This window comes from Rhinoderma darwinii, chromosome 9 (assembly GCF_050947455.1).
Source record: "Rhinoderma darwinii isolate aRhiDar2 chromosome 9, aRhiDar2.hap1, whole genome shotgun sequence".
Classification (NCBI taxonomy): Eukaryota; Metazoa; Chordata; class Amphibia; order Anura; family Rhinodermatidae; genus Rhinoderma; species Rhinoderma darwinii.
The window spans coordinates 13920287-13945551 of NC_134695.1; the positions used below are offsets into that span (position 1 = coordinate 13920287).

General features: G+C 47.2%; 1 protein-coding gene across 3 annotated transcripts in view; it reads left to right on the forward strand.

Annotated features, from left to right (window-relative positions):
* Positions 1–25265, forward strand: part of WDR74 (WD repeat domain 74) — an 85009-nt gene that overhangs the window by 18557 nt on the left and 41187 nt on the right. The window lies entirely within an intron of this gene.

The window sequence follows — 25265 nt, forward strand, 5'->3', positions numbered from 1 at the left end:
AACGGATGCAGCAGAAGTGGTAGAATAAGCTTTTTTTTTAAGGGGTTTTCTGAGTTACAACGTCTCTGTCTTTGTTAAAGGACTAGTGTAATAATGGGGATCACTGGCTTGTGTCACCCATCCTTACTACCTCCTTTATAAAAGGGTCACTAGGGTTATGCCTTGTTTCCCCTACCTTTTTCTTTTATTAACATAAATCTAATGGCTTTGCTGCTAAGTAAGGCCCTATTCACACTACAGGTTTTCCAGGCCGTGTGACGGCCATCAAAAAATGGCCATCTCACAGCCACAGTAGGAACAGTAGACCCAAAATGGGGCTATTCACACGACCGATTTTTTGATGGCCCGGAAAACCAGGCCGTCAAAAAATGGTACATGCCCTATTTTTGTCCGTTCTCCCGGCCGCCCGACTCCCATAGAAGTATATGGGGCTGGGTAATACACAGCTATCACTCGAATGTGTTCCGAGTGCCGGCCATGTCTTCCGTCACTCGCTCTCTCCACCTGCTCCTCACAGTGCGAAGTGCATGTGAGGAGGAGGGTATTTTTTTGCTCCCTGTAGGAGCGGAATCCCCAATCCTCACCCACATCTTCGGCAATGCTGTCACCAGGGATTAGAGATTCCACTCCAGGAGAAGTCCCTGACTTCACTGTCCATATATGGACACAGTGACGTCCCTTGTAACATTTTTGCGACACACTTCCCTCTGTAGATAATGCCACACTCTGCCATCTGTAGATACTGCCACAGCCCCCTGTAGGTAGTGCCACCCAGCACCCCTTGTAGGTAGTGCCACACAGCCCCCTGTAGGTAATGCCACACAGCCCCCTGTAGGTAATGCCACACAGCCCCCTGTAGGTAATGCCACACAGCCCCCTGTAGGTAATGTCACACAGCCCCCTGTAGGTAGTGCCACATAGCCCCCTATAGGTAATGCCACACAGCCCACTATAGGTAATGCCACAAAGCCCCCTCTAGGTAATGCCACACATCCCACTGTAGAAAATGCCACACAGCCCCCTGTAGGTAATGCCACATAGCCGACTGTAGAAAATGCCACACAGCCTCCTGTAGGTAATGCCACACAGCCCATGTAGGTAGTGCCACACATCCCCCCTGTAGGTAATGCCACACATCCCCCCTGTAGGTAATGCCACACAGTCCCCTGTAGGTAATTCCACACAGCCCCCTGTAGGTAATGCCACACAGCCCCCTGTAGGTAATGCCACACAGCCTCCTGTAGGTAATGCCACACAACCCCCTGTAGGTAGTGCCGTACAGCTCCCCTGTAGGTAATGGCACACAGCCCCCTGTAGGTAATGGCACACAGCCCCCTGTAGGTAATGGCACACTACCCCCTTAGGTAATGCCACACAGCCCCCCTGTAGGTAGTGCCACACAGCCCCCCTGTAGGTAGTGCCACACAGCCCCCTGTAGGTAATGCCACAAGCACCCTGTAGGTAATGCCACAGAGCCCCCTGTCCATATATGGACAGTCAAGTCATGGACTTCTGATATGGAAACACCGGCTACAGCGCCCAGGATTCCGCTTCAGAAGTTCCTGACGTCACTGTGTCCATAAATGGACAGTGAAGTCAGGGACTTCTCCTGGAGCGGAAACACCGGCCACAGCGCCGGGGATTCCGCTTCAGAAGTCCCTGACGTCACTGTGTCCATATGTGGACAGTAAAGTTAGGGACTTCTCCTGGAGCAAAATCCTCAATTCCCGGCCACAGCATTGCCGAAGCTGTGGCCAGGGATTGGGGATTCCGCTCCTACATGGAGGAAAAAAATACCCTCCTCCTCACATGAACTTTGCACTGTGATGAGGAGGAGGAGAGAGCAAGCAACGGAAGACACGGCCGTCACTCGGAACACATTCAAGTAATGGCCGTGTATTACCCGGCCTCATAAACTTCTATGGGAGCCGGGCGGCCCGGCCAAAAATAGGGCATGTCGGTTTTCCGGACCGTCAAAAGATCGGTTGTGTGAATAGCCCTTTTTGGGGTCTATTGTTCCTACTGACGACCGGAAAAGCCTGTCGTGTGAATAGGGGCCTAAGTGTATATGACTGTATAGTAAATAAAGGTAATATTTATTAATACAAACACTAATCAAACTTAGATATAAAATACACCAAACTGAGAACACAGTAAATAATCACAGTATAGTATCAGTGTATCCCAATACATATAAAAACTTAATATGTACTAAGTGCACTAATACTTCATGTGCCACAGTACAAGTACAATATATTACAATTCTTTATTAACACCCACGCACTTAACTAAACATACATACTAGTTACAGTGCACTCACTCATGCTTGCTTCTGTGACCCACACCCACCTGGCTCTAACTTTCCCTATAAACTCAAGGGGTTAAATACCAGGGGAAATATGTAGAAAGGTGTTACCAGGGAAAGTATGGTAATGGGGAGAAGAGTAGGAAAGGGGAGAGAGAGGGAAGATACTTAGCGGTGTATTCTGCTGGTCTGTGGTGGGGAGCAGGAAACGAGAGAGCTGTTGGGGTCTCGTGAGGGAGGCAGGAGAAAGAGGTCCATTGGTGTGAGCGAGCAGGAACAGAGAGCGAAGACGCAGGGCTATTTAAACCCCGTCGGTACGCTCACTCCTGAGCCAGGCGCAGGCACAATAGTGCCGCTCGCGCCCTGCTCACATGTGTCGGCACTGTGATATGACGTCACCGACCGACTCATGAGCGCGCGGGGGGACGGAGGTAAGTTAATCAGTGTGGGATGTCCTGTGGTGCATAAGTGCACCACAGAATACATCCCCAATTACCTCTCTGGCCCCCTGCAGAGTGTGGAGACAGGAGATCAAAGGCAGTATCTCCTGTCTCACACTCTGCTAATAAAGTCAGGACAATGACTAATTGCCATTGTCCTGTTGTGTTTGTGGCTCATGGGACATTAAGAAATACACTCATATATATATTGTAGCAGTGCAGCTACTAAGGGGCAGGATTTGGGCCCAGAGCTATATATATAAAATAAATGTTGCAAGAGAAAATGTCCTTTCTTCTTATTTGTGAGGCAGAAAACCTGGAGGAGGCTCTGGGTTGCTGTAGTGGAAGATAATAGTGGAGGTTCCACTCCATCTTGAGAAAAGTCCAGGGTTCGGGCTGCCTTATGAGTCTCATTAGCTGCCAGCTGTGATCACATTTCTCCCAGTCTGAGATAGACAGGTATTGCCAGCCTGTGTGAGTCAGAGGTTCTGGTAAGAACATATGTTTGTTGTGAGGTGCTTGGCAGAAGGCCTTCCACCCTGATAGCTACGGAAGCTGTATGTTTAGTTAGAGGCTGGGTTTATTTTTTAACTGTTTTGTAAAGACAATAAAGCTGGTTGCGGCAAGTTTTATACCGAATCCACTGTGTTGGAGTGAAAATGGTGTAGTAGGAGGCAGGGCCGGCCTTAGGGTAGATGGCGCCCCGTGCGAAATTATCTTTCGGCGCCCCACGCCATTATAAAAAATGCCCCATAAAAAAAAGCATAATTCCTCCCCACAGTATAATGCCCTATATAGTGCCCCCACACAGTGTAATGCCCCTTTAGTGCCCCACACACAGTATAATAATAATATTTAATAATGTAATATATTATAACACCTTCAAGGACACAGTATTTTGTCCTCTAATTGTGCCCACACAGTGTTATGCCCCCTAAGTGCCACACACATTATATTGCCCCCTGTAGTGTCCCTACACAGTATGATTATAACGACGGGGGTAGGGAAACGAACAAGTGAGCCCTAATCTACTCGCCACTCTGTCCCTGCCTACTTGCAACGACCCGCCCTAGGCGACGGGGTACAACTGGGCGGCGGTCCCTATGCTCAGTAAGTGCACGAGACAAACATACAAGGGAATACAAAGCAAAGGGAAAGGGGCAGTTGCCCACGGAAACACCGTGAGCAACCAGAGTGGTGAACGAGCCAAGTCAAACCAGGAGAGCACGAGGTACCAAACGCAGAGAAGGAGAGTAGTCAGTAAGCCAGGGTCAGTATGGAGCAGGATCAAATAGTTAGGAGCTGTAGCTGGGCCAGGAAACCACACGAAAAGAATCACAAGCACAGGAGGAACAGGAAAGGCAGGTATAAATAGACAGAGGGCGGGAGCTAGCTCCGTCTGACCAGGCTGCGATAGGCTCTCCCACTCCTAAGCCTGCCATCCTGAGTGGAGGAAGATGGAGTCAGTCTCAGAGACGTAGATTCAGGTGCAGACTGATTACCTATGGGAGTTAACCCCGAAGCTGTGCCTGGCAGATCCTTTACAATGATATCCGCTTAGTGGCCTCCACAGAGTATAATGCCCCCACAGCCCCCCTAGTAGAAAGTGCCCCCTGTAGACAGTGCCATAATCCCCCATCTCCTCCTTGTAGACAGTGCCATACAGCCCCCATCTGCCCCTTGTAGTGTCATACAGCCCCACCTCCCTCTTGTACACAGCGCCCCCCACCGCTCCCTTGTAGAGAGTGACATACAGCACCCACCTCCCCATTGTAGAAAGTGACATACAGCCCCCACATCCCCCTTGTAGAGAGTGACATACAGCCCCTACATCCCCCTTGTAGACAGTGCCATACAGCCCCCCACATCCCCCTTGTAGACAGTGCCATACAGCCCCCATGTAAAGGATCTGCCAGGCACAGCTTCGGGGTTAACTCCCAGAACTAATCAGTCAGCACCTGAGAATACATCCCTGAGACTGACTCCTGCTTCCACCATTCAGGCTGGCAGGCTTAGGAGTGGGAGAGCCTATCGTAACCTGGCCAGACTCAGCTAGCTCCCGCCCTCGGTCTATTTAAGCCTGCACTTCCTGTCCCTCGGTGCTTGTGATTCTTTCCTTGTGGTTTCCTGGCCCAGCTACAGCTCCTGCTATTTTTGATCCTGCTCCATACAGACCCTGGCTTACCGACTACTCTTCTGCTTTTCGTTTTGTACCTCGCACACTCCTGGCTTGACTCGGCTCGTTCACCACTCTGGTTGCTCACGGTGTTGCCGTGGGCAACGGCCCCTTTTCCTTGCTTGTGTTCCTTTGTATGTTTGTCGTGCACTTACTGAGCGCAGGGACCGCCGCCCAGTTGTACCCCGTCGCCTAGGGCGGGTCGTTGCAAGTAGGCAGGGACAGAGTGGCGGGTAGATTAGGGCTCACTTGTCCGTCTCCCTACCCCCTGCCATTACACCCCACATCCCCCTTGTAGAGAGTGACATACAGCCCCCCACCTCCACCTGACAGGATCCTTGCGTAGGCCGGCTTGATCCAGAGATATCATCACGCCAACTGCGCCTCATAGGCTGCAGGCGCCTCTGTAGCCTGCTACAGAGTTTCCCAACCTTTTCGGACTTGAGCCACCCCTGGAAAAAAAAATTCCTCAGGGCCCCCCTACCAAAAATTGTTTAGAGAAAGACAGAAAATAGCTAAAAATAAGCACTACATTCTTAGGGTATGTTCACACAGCGTTTTATGTAAGGCAGAAAAAAATCTGCTTTTGAATTGACAGCGTTATTTGATGGGGTTTTTTTTGCGTTTTTTTTAAGCCGTTGAAGCGAATGCAAAAGACGCAGCAAAAAAAGCTCCAAACGAGCACCACAGCTATTTTCTTCCTACTATTAATTTCAATTGGAGGTCAGAGGTGGAAACCACTTGAAGACCATCAGCCCCCCCACTCACAGTGAAATAACCATCAGTCCCTCCACTCATAGTAAAATGAGCATCAGCCCCTCACTGACAGTAAAATGACCATAAGCCCCCCCACTCACAGTAAAATGACCATCAGCCCCTCCACTCACAGTAAAATGACCATCAGCCCCTCACTCACAGTAAAATGACCATCAGCCCCTCCACTCATAGTAAAATGACCATCAGCCCCTCCACTCACAGTAAAATGACCATCAGCCCCTCACTCACAGTAAAATGACATCAGCCCCCCCACTCACAGTAAAATGACCATCAGCCCCTCCACTCACAGTAAAATGACCATCAGCCCCTCACTCACAGTAAAATGACCATCAGCCCCTCCACTCATAGTAAAATGACCATCAGCCCCTCACTCACAGTAAAATGACCATCAGCCCCTCCACTCACAGAAAAATGGTTTCGCACACACTATTTACGGATGTAATTCGGGCGTTTTAGCCCCGAATTACGTCCGAAAATGCGGCTCAAAAGTGTCGGCAAACATCTGCCCATTCATTATAATGGGTCTTACGATGTTCTGTGCCGACGGTCATTTTTTTTACGCATCGCTGTCAAAAGACGTAATTGGAGCCGTTTTCCCTTGACTCAATGGAAAAACAGCTCCAATTACGTCCGTAATGGATGCATCGAAAAGTGCCTGCACATGCCATTACGGCTGAAATTACGGTGCTGTTTTCTCCTGAAAACAGCTCCGTAATTTCATCCGTAACGGAGGCTGCCGTGTGAACATACCCTAAAATGACCATCAGCCCGTCCACTCACAGTAAAATGACTATTAGCCCCCCACTCACAGTAAAACTACCATCAGCCCCCCACTCACAGTAAAACGACCATCAGCCCCCCCACTCACAGTAAAATGACCATCAGCCCGCCACTCACAGATGCCCCCTGTAGATAGTACCACACAGTCCCCTTGTAGGTCTTGCCACACAGCCCCCTTGTAGGTCGTGCCACACAGCCCCCTTGTAGGTCGTGCCACACAGCCCCCTTGTAGGTAGTGCCACAAGGCCCCCTTGCTGCACAGCCCCCTTGTAGGTAGTGCCACACAGTCCTCTTGTAGGTAGTGCCACAAGGCCCCCTTGTAGGTAGTGCCACACAGCCCTTTTGTAGTTCGTGCCACACAGCCCCCTGTAGGTCATACCACACAGCCCCCTGTAGGTCATACCACACAGCCCCCTGTAGGTCGTGCAACACAGCCCCTTTGTAGGTAGTAGGGATGTCACAATACCTGAATTTGGACTTCGATACCGATACTTCGTGTAGTATTGCGATTTCGATTCCAAAACGATACTTTGCCAACAGTAATAAAAAAAAGTTCTTCCATTTTCTGATGTGAGGCACGTGTTGCGATGATGAATTTAACCTCCATTTGCCTCACATTAATAGTAATTAACCCCATCATGTTTCTCAGTCATAATGGGTTAATGTGTGAGGTACATGATGAGGTTAATTACTATTAATTTGAGGCACATGGAGGTTAAATTCATCACACCTCGGGCCTCACATTAATAAGTGAAAGAAGTTTTTTTTTATTTATTTTTTACAGTGTACACATCATAAATGACACAAAAAAATTGTTGTGCAGGTTATTACGGCCACGCCAATACCGAATGTGTGTATATTTTATATATTGAGACTTATTTTAATGTTTATTGTAAAAAAAAAAGGCGTATGTGTATTTTTTAAAATTTAACATTACTTTATGTTTTTACTTTATTTTTAAACTTTACATTAGTCTGTGTATGTATAGTACACAGGCAGTTGTTGGGACATACCTAAGTATGCCCTAACAGGAAATATGGTAAGACAGCCCTGCGGTCCTTCAATAGACCCTGTGCTGTCTGCCCATATATGGTATGGCCCTCGATCGCGTCACAGGAATTCCCTGTGACGCGATCCAGGGGCATCCTCCCCCCTTTTCCCCTGAATGCTGCAGTCAGCTTTGATCGCAGCATTCAGGAGAATAGCGGCGGAGATGAGCGGTTTCTCTGATCTCCGCCGTTCTAGAGCGGGGCTGCGGCTGTGTAATACAGTCATTGCCCCGCTCCTGACAACAAGTGCACGCGCGGTCAGCATGAGGTGATGCGGCCGGCGCTGCACTAATGAGTGGCGGTTCAGGCACTGAAGACAGAACACGGGGGCGTTTTGCAGTGCGGCCGTCATGTTCTGTTTTCAGTGCCGCCGCTCATTAGTGCAGCGCTGGCCGCATCGCATCATCCTCGCGGCGCACACTTGTCAGGACTCGGGAGCGGGGCAATGGCTGTATTACACAGCCGCAGCCCCGCTCTCATTCATCATGTATTACTATACTTAGCTGTATGGCTCGAACCATTTGGGGATGCACAGTATCGAAACAGTATGGAAGTTTCGATGCATTGTGCATCCCTAGTAAGTAGTGCCACAAATCCCCCCCTTGCCGCACAGCCCCCTTGTAGGTAGTGCCACACAGATCCCTTGTAGTGCCACACACACCCTTGTAGGTAGTGCCACACAGATCCCTTGAAGGTAGTGCCACACAGATCCTTGTAGTGCCACACACACCCTTGTAGGTAGTGCCACATAGCCCCCTTGTAGGTAGTGCCACACAGATCCCTTGTAGTGCCACACACACCCTTGTAGGTAGTGCCACACAGCCCCCATGTAGGTAGCACTCCCTTCCTGTAGATACCGCCACTGTAGCTCCCTGTGGCTGGGGATTCTGCTCCTTGACGGAGTGCTTGATGTCTCTGTCCATATATGAACAGTGACATCAGGGGCAACTAACTCCTGAAGCGGAATCCCTGTCCTCAGCGTTGCAGACGCTGTGACCGGGGATTCCACTCCAGGAGAAGCCCCTGACGTCTCTGTCCATTTAGTCGGGGGGTGCTATCTACAGGGGTTCTGCAAAAAAATCTCCTCCTCACATCCACTTCGCGCTATGAGGAGGAGGAGGAGAGAAAGCACGTCCTTGGCAGTTGTTCAGAGGAGTGTCGCGGCACCCCTGGAGGTTCTCATGGGAACCTCATGTTGGGAACCACCAGCCTAGTAGATCGCAGAGCAGGGAGATACCTCCCTACTCTGCTATAGTGTTCAATAGTATCTGCGTCTTTAGCAGGGCCGTATTTACAACTCTCGCTGCCCTAGGCACTAAGCCTGAATATACCCCCATTAAAGGCCTATTTAGTTTAGCCAATTATCATCATGATTCGCTAGTTTCTGACCAATTATAATGATATTTGGTCAGTGTTAACAAAGGGGAAGATCAATGATAAAAACTTTGCTTATCGTTAACCCCTTAAGGACGCAGCCTAGTTTTGGCCTTAAGGCTCAGAGCCCATTTTTCAAATCTGACATATTTCACTTTATGTGGTAATAACGTCGGAATGCTTAAACCTACCCAAGCGATTCTGAGATTGTTTTCTCGTGACACATTGGGCTTCATGTTCGTGGTAAAATTTGGTCGATATATTCAGTGTTTATTGGTGAAAAATTGCAAAATTTAGAGAAAATTTTGAAAAAATTGCATTTTTCAGAATTTAAATGCATCTGCTTGTAAAACAGACGGTTATACCACCCAAAATAGTTACTAGTTCACATTTCCCATATGTCTACTTTAGATTGGCATCGTTTTTTGAACATTCTTTTATTTTTCTTGGACGTTACAAGGCTTAGAACATAAACAGCAATTTCTCATATTTTTAAGAAAATTTCAAAAGCCTTTTTTTTAAGGTACCTTTTGAGTTCTGAAGTGGCTTTGTGGGGCCTATGTATTAGAAACCCTGATAAAACACCCCATTTTAAAAACTAGACCCCTCAAAGTATTCAAAACAGCAGTTATAAAGTTTTTTAACTCTTCAGGCATTTCACAGGAATTAAAGCAAAGTGGAGGTGAAATTTGCAAATTTCATTTTTCTTGCTGAATTTCAATTTTATTCATTTTTTTTTCTGTAACAAAGAAGGTTTTACCAGAGAAACACTACTATATATGTATTGTCCAGATTCTGCCGTTTTTAGAAATGTCCCACATGTGGCCCTACTGCGCTCGTGGACTAAAAGACAAGCCCTAGAAGCGAAGAAGCACCTAGTGCATTTTGAGTCCTCTTTTTTATTAGAATATATTTTAGGCAGCATGCCAGGTTTGAAGAGGTGTTGAGGTGCCAAAACAGTAGGAATCCCCCAATAGTGACCCCATTTTGTAAACTACACCCCTCAAGGAATTCATTTAGGGTTGTTGTTACCATTTTGACCGCACATTTTTTTCACAGCACGTATTTGAATTGGGCTCTGAAATGAAAAAAATGTCATTTTTTCCAATAAAATGTCATTTGTGATCAAAATTTCTTATTTTCACAGGGAACAAAATACCCCATTTTTTTGCCCAATTTGTCCTTAGTGTGGCAGTACCCCATTTGTGGTGATAAACTGCCGTTTGGGCCCATGGGAGGGCTCAGAAGGAAAGGAGCGCTATATGTTTGTTGGAGTCCAGATTTTGTTGGATTGGTTTTCGGGTGCCATGTCGCATTTGCAGAGCCTCAGAGGTATCAAAGCAATGGAAACCCACCAAAAGTGACCCCATTTTGGAAACTACACCCCTCAAGGAATTCATTTATGGTTGTTGTTAGCATTTTGACCGCACAGTTTTTTCACAGCACCTATTTCAATTGGGCTGTGACATTAAAAAAATGTCATTTTTTCCAATAAGATGTAATTTTTTACCTAAATTTCTTATTTTCACAGGGAACAAAATACTCAATTTTGTTGCCCAATTTCTCCTGAGTGCATCAATACCCCATTTGTGGCAATAAACTGCCGTTTGGGCCCATGGGAGGCCTCAGAAGGGAAGGAGCGCTGTGTGTTCTTTGGAGTACAGATTTTGCTGGTTTGGTTTTCGTGTGCCATGTCGCATTTGCAGAGCCCCAGAGGTATCAAAGCAATGGAAACCCACCAGAAGTGACCCCATTTTGGAAACTACACCCCTCAAGGAATTCATTTATTGGTAATGTGACCATTTAGACCCCATAGTTTCTTCACAGAACTTATTTGAATTGGGCTGGGAATTTAAAAAAAATATATTTTTTCCAATAATATGTCATTTTAGCTCAAAAATTCTTATTTTCACAAGAAATAAAATACTCAATTTTGTTGCCCAATTTGTCCTGAGTGCGGCAATACCCCATTTGTGGTGATAAACTGCCGTTTGGGCCCATGGGAGGGCTCAGAAGGGAAGGAGCGCTGTGTGTTCTTTGGAGTACAGATTTTGTTGGATTGGTTTTCGGGTGCCATGTCACATTTGCAGAGCCCCAGAGGTATCAAAGCAATGGAAACCCACCAGAAGTGACCCCATTTTGGAAACTACACCCCTCAAGGAATTCATTTATGGGTAATGTGACCATTTAGACCCCATAGTTTCTTCACAGAACTTATTTGAATTGGGCTGGGAATGAAAACAAAATTATTTTTGTCAAATAATATGTAGTTTTGGCTGAAAATTTCTTATTTTCACAAGAAACAAAATACCCCATTCTGTTGCACAATTTGTTCTGAGTGCCGCAATACCCCATTTGTTGTGATAAACTGCCGTTTGGGCCCATGGGAGGGCTCAGAAGGAAAGGACCACCATTTGGCCTACTCGGGATTTTCTAGTGCGAAGTCATGTATGCAGAAGCCCCTGAGGTACCAGTACAGTTGAAACCCGCAAGAAGTGACCCCGTTTTAAAAACTACACCCTTAAGGCATTCATCTAGAGGTGTAGTGACCATTTTGACCGGAGACCTACACCCCATAAACTGTAATGTGGGTTCTCCCGGGTATGGCAATACCCTACATGTGGCTGTTATCAGCTGCCTGGACACACAGCAGGGCCCAGAGGGGAAAGATGAGGGGGATAAGCTGTGCGGAGTGCATCAGGGTAAGTAAAATTGGGGTAAATTATAAACCAAGGGATGTATGATAAATTTTAAAACACTTTCATACAGAGCTCTGGTTATTCGGGACACGTGTCACATTGATATATTGTGTCCTCCCTTATCCCCCTCTTATAGCAGACTTTGCACCTCTTTTGACTTTTTCCCTTCTTGCCAGTTTGGGGAACTTCCCCTGGAAAGTGTTGCCCTGGTACGATGCGTGTGGCCCCGCTTCCAGAAGTACTGGGTGCCCCCCCTTCTTGGTCCCTAAAGATTAGGTTCTTGATAATCACCTCTTGAAATTCCAGGAAAGTTCCCGTCTGGCCTGCACATCGACGTAGCACGTACGCATTGTACAAAGCCATCTGTATGATGTGCCCGGCCAGCTTCTTATACCACACCGCATGGCGCTGTAGGGCTTCAGGGCTTGATCTTACAAGTCCATCCCTCCCATGTACCTATTGTAGTCCAGGATGCAGTCTGGTTTGGGGGTGGCCTTTCCTTCATATATCCTAAACCTGTAGGTATACCCTGATGCACTCTCACAGCTTATACATCTTCACGCCATACCTTGCCCTCTTACCCGGCAGGTACTCGCGGAATTGAACCCTCCCTTTAAAATGTACCAGGGACTCATCAATAGAAATACACTTCTCGGGGGTGTATGCTTGGGAAAACCGGGCACTGGAACGGTCTAATAGGGGTCTCCGTTTAGACAAACGGTCAAAACTGGGGTAATCTCGGGGTGGGCACGGCTCATTATCAGTATAATGTAAGAAGCGAAGTATTGCCTCATTTATTAATTTTTTTAGGTTCCAGTTCAGTTCTGAAGTTGCTTTGAGGGGCCCATATATTAGAAACTCCTATCAAATACCCCATTTTAGAAACTAGACCCCTCAAAGTATTCACAACAGCATGTAGAAAGTTTATGAACCCTTTAGGTGTTTCACAAAAATTTAGAGCAAAGTAGGAGGTGAAATTTACATTTTTTTTTTGTCAGAAAATCCTCTTTATACCATTTTTTTTATAACACAAAAGGATTTATCAGAGAAACACAACTTAATACTTATTGCCCAGATTCTGCAGTTTAGAGAAATATCCCACATGTGGCCCTTGGGCGGTAATGGACTGAAGCACCGGCCTCCGAAGCAAAGGAGCACCCAGTGGATTTTGAGGCCTCTTTTTTATTAGGCACTATGTCCGGTTTGAAGAGGTCTTGTGGTGCCAAAACATTGGGAACCCCCCAAAAGTGACCCCAATTTGGAAACTAGACCCCTTGAGGAATCCATTGTAGTTTTCTTGGGGTGCATGCGGCTTTTTGATCAGTTTTTATTCTATTTTTAGGTGGCGTGGTGACTAAAAAACAGCAATTCTACTATTGTTTTTGTATACTTTTTTTTTTACAGCGTTCACCGTGCGCTATAAATGACATATTCACTTTATTCTGCGGGGCGATACGATTACGGCGATACCAGATGTTTATTGTTTTTTTTTATGTCTTATGGCGTTTGCACAATAAAATACGTTTTGTAAACAATCATTCACTTTTTGTGTTACCTTATTCTAAGAGCCAGAACGTTTTTATTTTTCAATCAATAAAGCCGTGCGAGGACTTATTTTTTGCGTAACGAACTGTAGTTTTGATCAGGACCATTTTTAGGTGCATGCGACTTTTTGATCTCTTTTTATTCCATTTTTTGGGAGGTGAAGTGACCAAAGAATTGTGATTGTGGTTCGGTTTATTATTATTTTATTTTACGGCGTTCACCGCGCGGGATAAATAATGACATCGTTTTGTAGTTCAGGCCGTTACGGACGCGGCGATACCAATTATGTATAGTTTATTTGTTTGTTTATATATTTTTATTAATAATAAAGGACTGATAAGGGAAAAGGGGGGATTTTTACTTTTATTACTTTTAAATCTTTTATTTTCTAATTTTTACACATCTTTTTTTAACTTTTTTTTCACTTTATTACTTTGTCCCACTAGGGGACATGAGGGCAGGAGGTCCTGATCGCAATTCTAATACACTGCACTACATGCGTAGTGCAGTGTATTAGAACTGTCAGCTACTCACTGACAGCAAGCATAGTGGGTCCTGACGTTGTCAGGACCCACTAGGCTTCCGTCTATGGCATAGCCGGACGCCATTGTTTGGTGTCCGGTTGCCATAGTCACCATCGCCGGCCGCTATCGCGTAGCAGGCCGGCGATGGCAGCTTAACCCCTAAAAAGCCGCGATCTCTATAGAACGCGGCTTTTAAGGGGTTAATCAGCGGGGACACAGCGATCGGTCCCCGCTGTAGGAGCTGTGACAGCTGCTGAACAAGACAGCAGCGTCACAGCTCCTGTATGTGTCGGGAGGACGGCCGAAACGGCCGTTACTCCCGAGACGTACTATTACGGCATGGAGCGCGAACGATACAGCTGCCATGACGTAATAGTACGTCAAGGAGCGGGAAGGGGTTAATCTCAAATGAGAAAAAAAAAGGTAATACACCCGGCTGTAGTCATAGCGATGCGTATTCTGTTCTGAGCGTAGCCCGGCCTCCAGGGAGGACGATGCATCCCATTTGACAGCTGCAGCCAATCAAAGGCTGGAGTGGTCACATGGACTACAGCGTCATCGCAGAGAGAGAGAGGGACTACGGCTGGGAGTATTAGCTTTTTTTAAAATTTATTTCTGCAGTATTTCCGCCCAAAAAACGACACCAAAATTTGGTGCTGTTTTTCAGGTGAAATTCCCTGCGGTTCTCAGGACGTATACACTGTGTAGTTTTACGTATCCGCCCTGTGTGTTCCTACCCTTATAATCAAGTTGCTCTCCCCCACAAATATTATCTCTAAGGGCTTATTCAGACGAATGCAACGCGCGTGATTTTCATGCGCGTCGCACGGACCTATATTATGGGGCCGTGCAGACATGTGCGTGATTTTTATGCAGCGTTGGTCCGCTGCGCAAAAGTCACGACATGTCCGTTCTTTGAGCGTTTTTCGCGCATCACTCACCCATTGAAGTCAATGGGTGCGTGAAAACCACGCATGCCACACGGAAGCACTAACGTGCGAACAGCGTGATTCGCGCAACAGCAGTCAAAGGGATGAATGAAAACAGAAAAGCACCACGTGCTTTTCTGTTTACAAACATCCAAATGGAGTGTCATAATGATGGCGGCTGCGCAAAAAGCACGCAGCCGCGCATCATATGATGCTGACACATGGAGCTGTCAAGCGCATTTTGCGCAGGCAAAACGCAGCGTTTTTTGCGTGCGCAAAAGGCACACGCTCGTGTGAATCCGGCCTAAGGGTAAGGCCACACGGAGCGGCCCTGACACGGTCGCAACGCAGCTAACAACCACGCCGGCACCATGTTCAGTGCGGCTGTCAAACAGCCTGTTAGTGGCCGCACGTATTCCAGTTACATGCGCACTGCCGCTCCATTCATTCTCTATGGGAGCGCCGGAGATAGCCGAGTGCAGTGTTCGGCTTTTTCCGGCGCTCCCACAGAGAATGAATAGGGGGTAAGCTGTTGTAATTTGCAAAATCGTGCGGCCATAAAGGGTATATTAATCCATGGCCGCACAATTTTGCAGATAAAGGGACGGTTTACCCGCGTTAACGTGCGGCCATGAATTAATACACCCTTTATGGCCGCACGATTTTGCAAATTACAACAACTTACCCCCTATTCATTCTCTATGGGAGCGCCGGAAAAAGCAGAACACTGCACTCGGCTATCTCCGGCGCTCCCATAGAGAATGAATGGAGCGGCAGTGCGCATGCCAATGTAACCGGAATACCCCTTAACGAGGTATTTGATAGCCGCTCCTACATAGTGCCAGCGCAGTTGTTGGCCGCGTTGCGACAGTGTGAGGGCCGCTCCGTGTGGTCGTACCCTAAAGAATCCTTTCTCCCCATACAGAACGCTAAGTTCCCCTCCCCCATGATTCATAAGCTCCTACACCACAAAATAAACTATACAGAAGTCCCCCTCCCCACAAAATACATTTATAAAGAATCCCCCCACACTCCTATAGCATTTAGGGCAATGTCCCCTCACCTTCAAAATCGATCTGTAGAAAATACAAACACACACAAAGTACCTATCACCTAGTCTCCCCTCCCCCACAAAATCGATCTTTGCAAAAAAAAAATACATCCTGTTACCCATCACTAAAAGCCTCCTCTTTCCTCCTCCCTCACACAGCACATAAATAAACATGGCTTAGGGTATGTTCACACGAGGGCGTCCGTAACGGCTGAAATTACGGGGATGTTTCAGCCTGAAAACATCCCCGTAATTTCAGCCATAACGGCATGTGCAGGCGCTTGAACGCTGCATCCATTACGGACGTAATTGGCGCTGCTATTTATTGAAGTCAATGAATAACGGCTCCAATTACGGCCAAAGAAGTGACAGGTCACTTCTTTGACGCGGGCGTCTATTTACGCGCCGTCATTTGACAGCGGCGCGTAAATTACACCTCGTGTGAACAGACAAACGTCTGCCCATTGCTTTCAATGTTCAGATGTTTGTCAGCGCTATTGAGGCGCTATTTTCGGACGTAATTCGGGGCAAAAACGCCCGAATTACGTCCGTAATTAGTGCGTGTGAACATACCCTTAACCTAAAGCCTCTGCTCTTACCGGACTCCGGAGCTCCGTGGAGGAGTCTTCACTGTGGCAGCAGCACAGCAGGAAGGAGCTGCGTGAGGTGCTGAGTCTGTGCAGTACAGGCTGTGCTGATTGGTGGAGCAGACAGAAGCACCTGCTGCTGCTCCTCCAATCAGCGCTCACTTCACGCAGCAGTGCAGAGGAAGGAACATTTCTCCTCTCTTCGGCTCGTACCCACTGGCGCCCCCGTTACAGCATGGCGGCCGGCGCCCTGTGCGAACGCATGTGTCGCACATAGCTAAGGCCAGCCATGGTAGGAGTAACGTCAGCTAACGCCTCCTGGCGACGTGCAATAATGTCCAAGGCCTGAAGGAGTTGGTCCTGTCGAGACCGGAGGTCTAGCATATCCGTCCGCATCTCTTGTGATGTCATCTTGGTCTTGGATCGACCAGCGTGGTCCATGGCCTGAGCGTACTGTCACATTGGGCCGTACCGCCTTGACGGTGTGGCAGCTGGCCAACAGGGCGCAGGTCACAGTCTATAGTTTATAGACCTGTGTCAGCTCAGACAGTAGCAAGGTAGGCTCGGCTGGGACTAGGCAGCAGGTAGACGTCAGGCGTGGAATACAGCACAGCACGACTACAGCACGGCACTTGACCAGGATAGCACAGGATACAGATACGGGGAACACTGGGAACTGGAAAACACTAGGAGAGCATTTGCATAAACAAACTTGGATACGACAAACAATGCTCAGGCATGGAGGGAAGGAGCTGGGCTCTTCTTATAGTCCAGGGTACTCATGGGTTAATTTTACATTAAAGTCCGGTGCGCGCACTGCCCCTTTAAGAGCGAGTACGAGCGTGCGCGCGCACCCTACGGGACCCGGCCGAGGTAAGCAGAAGTGAGTGCTGGCATCTCCTGAGGAGGAGACTGGGGCCAGCGCTCGCAGAACCATGGCTGTCAGAAGGTGAGTGAACCTGACGGCCCGCGGCCATGGACATGACTGTATCGCCCATTTTACGCCCCCTCTTCTTGGAACGAGAGCGAGAGAGAAACTTCTTCAGAAGGGTAGGAGCGTTGAGGTTCTCCTCTGGCTCCCAGGACCTCTCTTCAGGACAAAAGCCGCTCCAATCCACCAAATAAAACGTATTTCCTCTTACTTTCTTGGTGTCCAAGATCAACTTAACCTCGAAGTGTCTGAAGGACCACTGGAGGCAACCGCAGGGCTAGGAGTCTTGGTATAGCGGTTCAGAACTGAGGAGGTTCTCTTATCCTCGTGTCTGCCTTCTGTTTCATGCGGTCGACTGCCAGTAGGATGGAGGATCGAGTTTGCTGCCAGATCTGTAGGAAGTCTCTAAAGCAGTGTCAGCTGCTGGTACCTCGGACGTATCAGGCACCGGGAGAGGAATTTGTGGTTGTTGGCCATAGACAATGAATAACGGTGTATTCCTTGTGGACTCGCTGGTGTGGTTTTTATATGAGAATTCAGCCCACGGAAGCAGCTGCACCCAGTTATCATGCTGCTTGGAGATGAAGTGGCGTAGGTAGTTCTCCAAGATCTGATTGATCCTCTCGACTTGGCCATTGGACTGAGGATGGTAGGCTGAGGAAAAGTCCAACTTCACACCGAGGAGTCCGCAGAGGGCTCTCCTGAACCTCGAGGTGAACTGAACCCCCCGATCAGACACAATATGCCGCGGCAAGCCGTGCAGGAGGAAGATGTGTTGGATGAAGAGGTTAGCCAGTTGAGGAGCAGAAGGAAGTCCGGTCAGTGGAACGAAGTGGGCCATTTTCGAAAATCGATCCACCACCACCCAGACAGCACTGCATCCAGCAGAGAGAGGCAGGTCAGTAACAAAGTCCATTGCTATATGCTGCCAGGGAGCATCGGGCACAGGCAGTGGTTGGAGCAGGCCAGCAGGTGTGGAGTGAGCGACCTTGTTAGCTGCACACACTGAGCATGAAGAAACAAAGTCCATAATGTCTTTGGGCAGCGTGAGCCACCAGAAATGATGGGTAATCAGGTGTCGGGTCTTATGAGTACCCGCGTGGCCTGCCTGTCTAGAGCAGTGTCCCCAGCGGAGGATCCTCCCTCTGTTAGCCAGGCGCACAAAGGTTCCTCCTTGGAGGGACAACCTTAAAGAGGCTCTGTCACCAGATTTTGCAACCCCTATCTGCTATTGCAGCAGATAGGCGCTGCAATGTAGATTACAGTAACGTTTTTATTTTTAAAAAACGAGCATTTTTGGCCAAGTTATGACCATTTTTGTAGTTATGCAAATGAGGCTTGCAAAAGTCCAAGTGGGTGTGTTTAAAAGTAAAAGTCCAAGTGGGTGTGTATTATGTGCGTACATCGGGGCGTTTTTAATACTTTCACTAGCTGGGCATTCTGATGAGAAGTATCATCCTCTTCTCTTCAGAACGCCCAGCTTCTGACAGTGCAGATCTGTGACGTCACTCACAGGTCCTGCATCGTGACGGCCACATCGGCACCAGAGGCTACAGTTGATTCTGCAGCAGCATCAGCGTTTGCAGGTAAGATCGACTTACCTGCAAACGCTGATGCTGCTGCAGAATCAACTGTAGCCTCTGGTGCCGATGTGGCCGTCACGATGCAGGACCTGTGAGTGACGTCACAGATCTGCACTGTCAGAAGCTGGGCGTTCTGAAGCGAAGAGGATGATACTTCTCATCAGAATGCCCAGCTAGTGAAAGTATTAAAAACGCCCCGATGTACGCACATAATACACACCCACTTGGACTTTTACTTTTAAACACACCCACTTGGACTTTTGCAAGCCTCATTTGCATAACTACAAAAATGGTCATAACTTGGCCAAAAATGCTCGTTTTTTAAAAATAAAAACGTTACTGTAATCTACATTGCAGCGCCTATCTGCTGCAATAGCAGATATGGGTTGCAAAATCTGGTGACAGAGCCTCTTTAACTAGCAATGGATTGACAATGAAAGACGGTTCAATAATATTCTGTGGAATCTCTATGGTGTCCTCTATCTCGAATGACCTGGATAAGGCATCGGCCTTCACATTCTTGTCAGCCTGGGCAATAATGAAGCTTAAACTGGAATCTGGTATAGAACAGCGACAACCTGGCCTGACGAGGTTTCAGCTGTTGGGCTGTTTGAAGATAGGTGAGATTCTTGTGGTCCGTAAAAATCAGGATGGGATGAGCTGCGTCCTCTAGTAGATGTCTTCACTCTTCCAGGGCCAAGTTGATGGCCAATAACTCCCGATCCCCAATCGAGTAGTTGCATTCTGCGGAAGAGAAGAGCTTAGAGAGATATCCACATACCATTGACTTGCCCTTGGAACCTCTCTGTAACAGGAGTGTACCAGCACCGACAGAGGATGCATCCACTTCCAACGAGAACTGCAGAGAAACATCTGGATGATGTGAAGGCACTCTTCAGGCTATTGAATGCGGACTCTGCCTCAGGAGTCCACATCTTGGCATTCATGCCCTTCTTAGTGAGGTTAGAGATAGGAGATGTCAGTGAGGAGAAGTTTGGAATGAACTGTCTGTAACAATTGGCGAATCCCAGAAAGCGCTGTATGACCCTCAAGCCTTGAGGGTGTGGCCATTCCAGAATGGACTTTACCTTTTCAGGATCCATCTTGAGACTTCTATTCGAGACGAAGTAGCCCAGGAAGGGTAGAGCATCTTTTTCAAACACGCACTTCTCCAACTTGGCGTACAGATGACTCTCCCTTAATCGCAGCAAAACTTGACGGACATGTCTCTGATGAGTTATAGGATCTGAAGAAAAAATCAATATGTCATCAAGCTAGACTACTACACAAACATAGAGGTCACGGAAAATGTAATTAACAAACTCCTGGAAGACCGCGGGAGCATTACACAGGCCGAAGGGCATTACTAGATATTTATAGTGTCCATCACGGGTGTTAAATGCAGTCTTCCAGTCGTCACCCCGGCGAATCCGGATTAGGTTGTAAGCCCCACGCAGGTCTAGTTTGGGAAAAATCTTGGCACCATGGATACAATCAAACAGTCAATCAGATCAATCAGTGGCAACGGATACTTATTTTTCACTGTGATCTGGTTGTGACCCCGGTAGTCAATACAAGGATGCAGGGAGCCATCCTTCTTCTTAACGAAGAACCCGGCTCCTGCCAGGGAAGAAGACGTCCGTATGAAGCCCCTCTCCAAGTTCTCTTTAACATAGGCGGACATGGACAGAGTCTCTGGCAAGGAGAGAGGATATACCCTACCACGGGGAAGGGATGCACCAGTGTCTCCGCCTCCCTTTTGCTGAAGACGTCCGAAAATGCAGCATAATGACCAGGCAATCCTGCAAATGACCGAGGCAGAGGAGGCTGAGCCGAACTAATCTGCACCAGGCAACGGCTGTGACACTCCGGGCCCCACTGGAGAACCTCTCCAGTGTTCCAGTCCAGGAATGGGGCATGTAGTCTGAGCCAAGGCAGGCCCAGCAGCACGGGGCTAACGGCCTTGGATAAGACATAGAATGATAGAAGCTCGGAGTGGAGAGCCCCTACTTGGAGCTTCAGTGGCTTGGTCACAGCTATAACTGGGTCTGGCAGAGGTAGTCTATTTACCGATGCAACCATCAACAGTCTCTCCAGAGGGGTAGTGCGTAATTGAAGAAGATCCACCAGGTCTCTACAAATGAAATTAGCAGCAGATCCAGAGTCCAGATACGCAGAGACCTGATGCGTTTTCTCACCGGACACTATAGTTACGGATATGGACAATTTAGACGGGAGTCCTTCTTTGCCCAAGGTTGTGTCTCCTACCAACCGTAGGCTTTGGGGTTTTTGGGGACACAGGCGCACAATATGGCCTCCGAGGCCGCAATATAGACAGAGTCCCGAAGTGCGTCTGCGTTGTCTCTCCTGGGTAGATAGCTTACATTGGTCCATCCTCACAGACTCCTAAGGACGATCGGCATATGAGTACAGCAGGGGTTGCTGCAAGGTAGGGACCGGACTAGGAAGACCTCCGAGATTCTTGGAGTCATTCTAGGATCCCTCTATCAATCTGGGTGGCCAGAAGGATGAGGTCATCCAGGGTAGACGGTAGATCTCGAGCGGCAAGTTCGTCCTTAATTTTAGAAGACAGTCCATGCCAGAATGTAGCCACCAGGGCCTCATTGTTCCACAACAGTTCTCCCGCCAGGGTGCAGAAGTGGATGGCGTTCTCGCCCACGGAGGTGTCTCCTTGGTGTAGGTTCAGCAAAGAGGCCGCTGCAGAGGAGACACCATGCGAAATGTCCGGAGGAACCCCTGGAAGTCACGGGTCTCTGGTCCTTGTCTCTCCCAGATAGGATTCGCCCATGCAAGGGCCTTGCCAGTGAGAAGGGAGATGATGAAAGCGACCCTTGCACCATCAGATGAAAATGCCCTTGAATACAGGCTGAAGGGGATCTGGCACCTGTTCAAAAATCCACGACAGGTACCTGCATCTCCATCATAGCGGTCAGGAAGTGGCAAAGAAAAACGAGGATCAACACTGCCAGGAGGTGTAGTCTGAGGATCAACACTGCCAGAAGGTGTAGTAGGAGGAACGGCAGCTAGCGCCTCCTGCCGACGTGCAATTATGTTCAAGGCCCGGAGGAGTTGGTCCTGTCGAGACCGGAGGTCTAGCATATCCATCCGCATCTCTTGTGACGTCGTCTTGGATCGACCAGCGGGGTCCATGGCCTGAGTGTACTGTCATATTGGGTTCATGGACCCACTGGGCCGTACCGCCTTGACAGTATGGCAACTGGCCAACAGGGCGCAGGTCACAGTCTATAGTTCGTATATTGTACCTGTGGCAGCTCGGACAGTAGCAAGGCAAGCTCAGCTGGGACTAGGCAGCAGGTAGACATCAGGCGTGGAGTAGCAGGACAGGCGTGGAATACAGCACAGCACGACTACAGCAAAGCACGGCACTTGACCAGGATAGCACGGGATACAGAATACAGGTACTGGGAACTGGAAAACACTAGGAGACCAATTGCATAGACAAACTTGGATACGACAAACAACGCTCAGGCATGGAAGGAAGGGGCTGGGCTCTTCTTATAGTCCAGGGTACTCATGGGCTAATTTTACATTAAAGTCCGGTGCGTGCTGCTCCTTTAAGAGAAGGGCACGAGCGTGGGCGCGCACCCTATGGGACCCCTACGATGTCAGCGGAAGTGAGCCCTGGCGTCTCCTGAGGAGGAGACTGGGGCCAGCACTCGCAGAACCATGGCTGCGGCCGTCAGAAAGGGAGTGAGCCTGACGGCCCACGGCCATGGACATGACATATATACATACATACACATATATATATATATACACATACATATCCCCCCTCCATCTCAATTAAAAGGGAACACTTCCCTTTACAACATAACTCTAGTGACCCTGAAATAAAGGAGGTAGTAGTAGTGGGCGACACGAGCCAGTGAACACCACTATTACACTAGCCCTTTAACAGAGTGTTTCCTTTAAGTCATCTTTTAACTCATCTGGTAAAGGTTCCTAGCATCTTTTGCACACTCTATGTCTTTTGCTGTCTCCATGAGAAGACATCTGAGGATAAAGCAAATGCAAAAAATGAGCCAGGTCTATAAGTACACTTGAAATACACAATATTTGGGTTCATAACACCGAGGTGGTTTAACCCCTTAATGACCAGCCTATTTTAGACCTTAATGACCAAGCCATTTTTTATGTTTTTTCCATCGTCGCCTTCCAAGAGCTATAACTCTTTCATTTTTGCGTCGACATAGCTGTATAAGGTCTTGTTTTTTTGCGGGACAAGTTGTATTTTTTAATAGCACCATTTTGAGGTACATATTATTTATTGATTAACTTTTATTAACTTTTTTTGGGGGGGGGAATAGAAAAAAATCTGAAATTTCGCCACTCTTTTTTGCATCCTAAATCTACGCCGTTTACCGTGTGATATAAATAACACAATAACTTTATTCAGAGGGTTGTTACGATTGCAACGAAATTTGTATCGTTTTTGTATGTTTTACTACATTTACACAGTAAAAACGCATTTTTTTCTAAATGATTTGTTTTTGTGTCTCCATATTTGAAGAGCCGTAACGTTTTTATTTTTTCGCCGATGCGGTTGTATGAGGGCTTTTTTTTTGCGGGAAGACTTGTAGTTTTTATTGGTACCATTTTGGAGTAGATGCGACTTTTTGATCACTTTTTAATCACATTTTTTTAAAGTCAGGATTCACAGAAAACAGCAATTTTTCTGTCGTTTTTTATTTAATTTTTTACGGCGTTCACCGTGCGGGTTAAGTAATGTAATAGCTTTATAGTCGGGGTTGTTACGGACGCGGCGATACCAAATATGTGTAACTTTTTTACTTTATTTTGGTGTTTTAATACTAAAGCAGTTTGTAAGGGGAAAAAGTGGGTTTTTCATTTTTTTTTCAATTTTTTTTTTTATTAACTTTATTAAACTTTTTTTAAAACTTTTTTACTAGTCCCACTAGGGGACTTTAATATGCGATTCTGCGATCGCTATTATAATACACTGCAATACTTCAAGTCAATGGGGCCATTCAAACATTCCGTGTTTTTCACACAGCGTGGATCCGCTGCGTGAAACTCACTGCATGTCCTATACTTGTGCGTTTTTTGCGCATCCTGCACCTATTGAAATCAATGGGTGCGTGAAAATCATGGACAGCACACGGACGCACATCCGTGTGCTGTGCGCGATTCACGCAACAGTTGCTATGGAAATGATTTTGAAACAGAAAAACACCTCCTACAGTTTATTTTGCTGACGTGAAACAAGTGACATATGGATGACATACGCACGTAAAAAACGCAGACAAGCACCATACGCTGATGTCACACAGAACTGCAATGCAGGAAAAAAGCTGCATTTTTTTATGCGCGCAAAACGCACACATTAGTGCGAATTAGGCCTTAGGCACATCATCATGTGGATTGCCAAAACCTTATTTTAGTATGTTCTTACTGCGTTTTTAAAAAAAAGATTTTGAGGCCTCAAAAAACAACTGAAATCTGCCTGCCATTCATTTCAATGGGAGGTAGTGGCAGGTTTCTTTCTGCTAGCAAAAAAAAAAAAAAAAAAAGCATCCTGCTCGTTCTTCACATGGATTCTACATGAAACTCCCATTGAAATGAATGGGAGGCAGCAGAACCTGTTCATGCAGGGCTTATCTTGCCTGATTTTGATGCGGTCATTCCCCTCTGTATGTTGGCAGCGTAAAATTAGTGGCCCAAAGTTATTTAACCCTTTAAAACATCAGTTACTTATTCAAATCTGTAAATATTGTTAATTTGCCCACTTTGATGGCAACTTTCATGGCCAGAACCTTTTCTGGGCACGCTTATCTTGACTGATTTTGATATGGGGCATTCCCGTCTGTATGTTGGCAGTGTGAGATCAGTGGCCCAAAGTAATTTACCCCTATAAATCACACTTTGATGCCCATCTTTGTGCCAGCTCTTTCTGTTTTTAGGCTGTTTTAAAGTGCTTTCACTTCTGGGCACCTTAGTGCAACATATTTTATTAGTAACATAAGATTTCCCTTTAATATGTTCATTAAAATAAACTGAAAATGGGAATAAGAAACTTCACGAATAAGAAACCAACTTCAGCAGCGAAAATGTGGTGTTTGGAAAGTACACATTGTAGGCTTGTGTGTTTTTTGTTTACTTTTTATGCCCCATCTGACGTGTTTGTGTGGAATTGAAATGTTAGATTTTAGGCTGCGTTCACACAGTTTTTTTGCAGGAGGAAAATCTGCCTCAAAATTCAGTTTGGAATTATGAGGCAATTTTCCTCTGCCTGCACACCGATTTTTGCAGCGTTTTTCGCCCACGCTGATTGAGCGCTGCAGGCTTAAAACGCCACGAAATACGCTTTCTCTGCCTCCCATTGATGTCAATGGGAGGTCAGAGGCGTAAACGCCCGATGATAGGGCATGTCCCTTTTTTCCCGCGAGACGTTTTTTCCGCTCGCTGGAAAAAAAACACCTCCGCCTCCCATTGAAATCAATGGGAGGCATTTT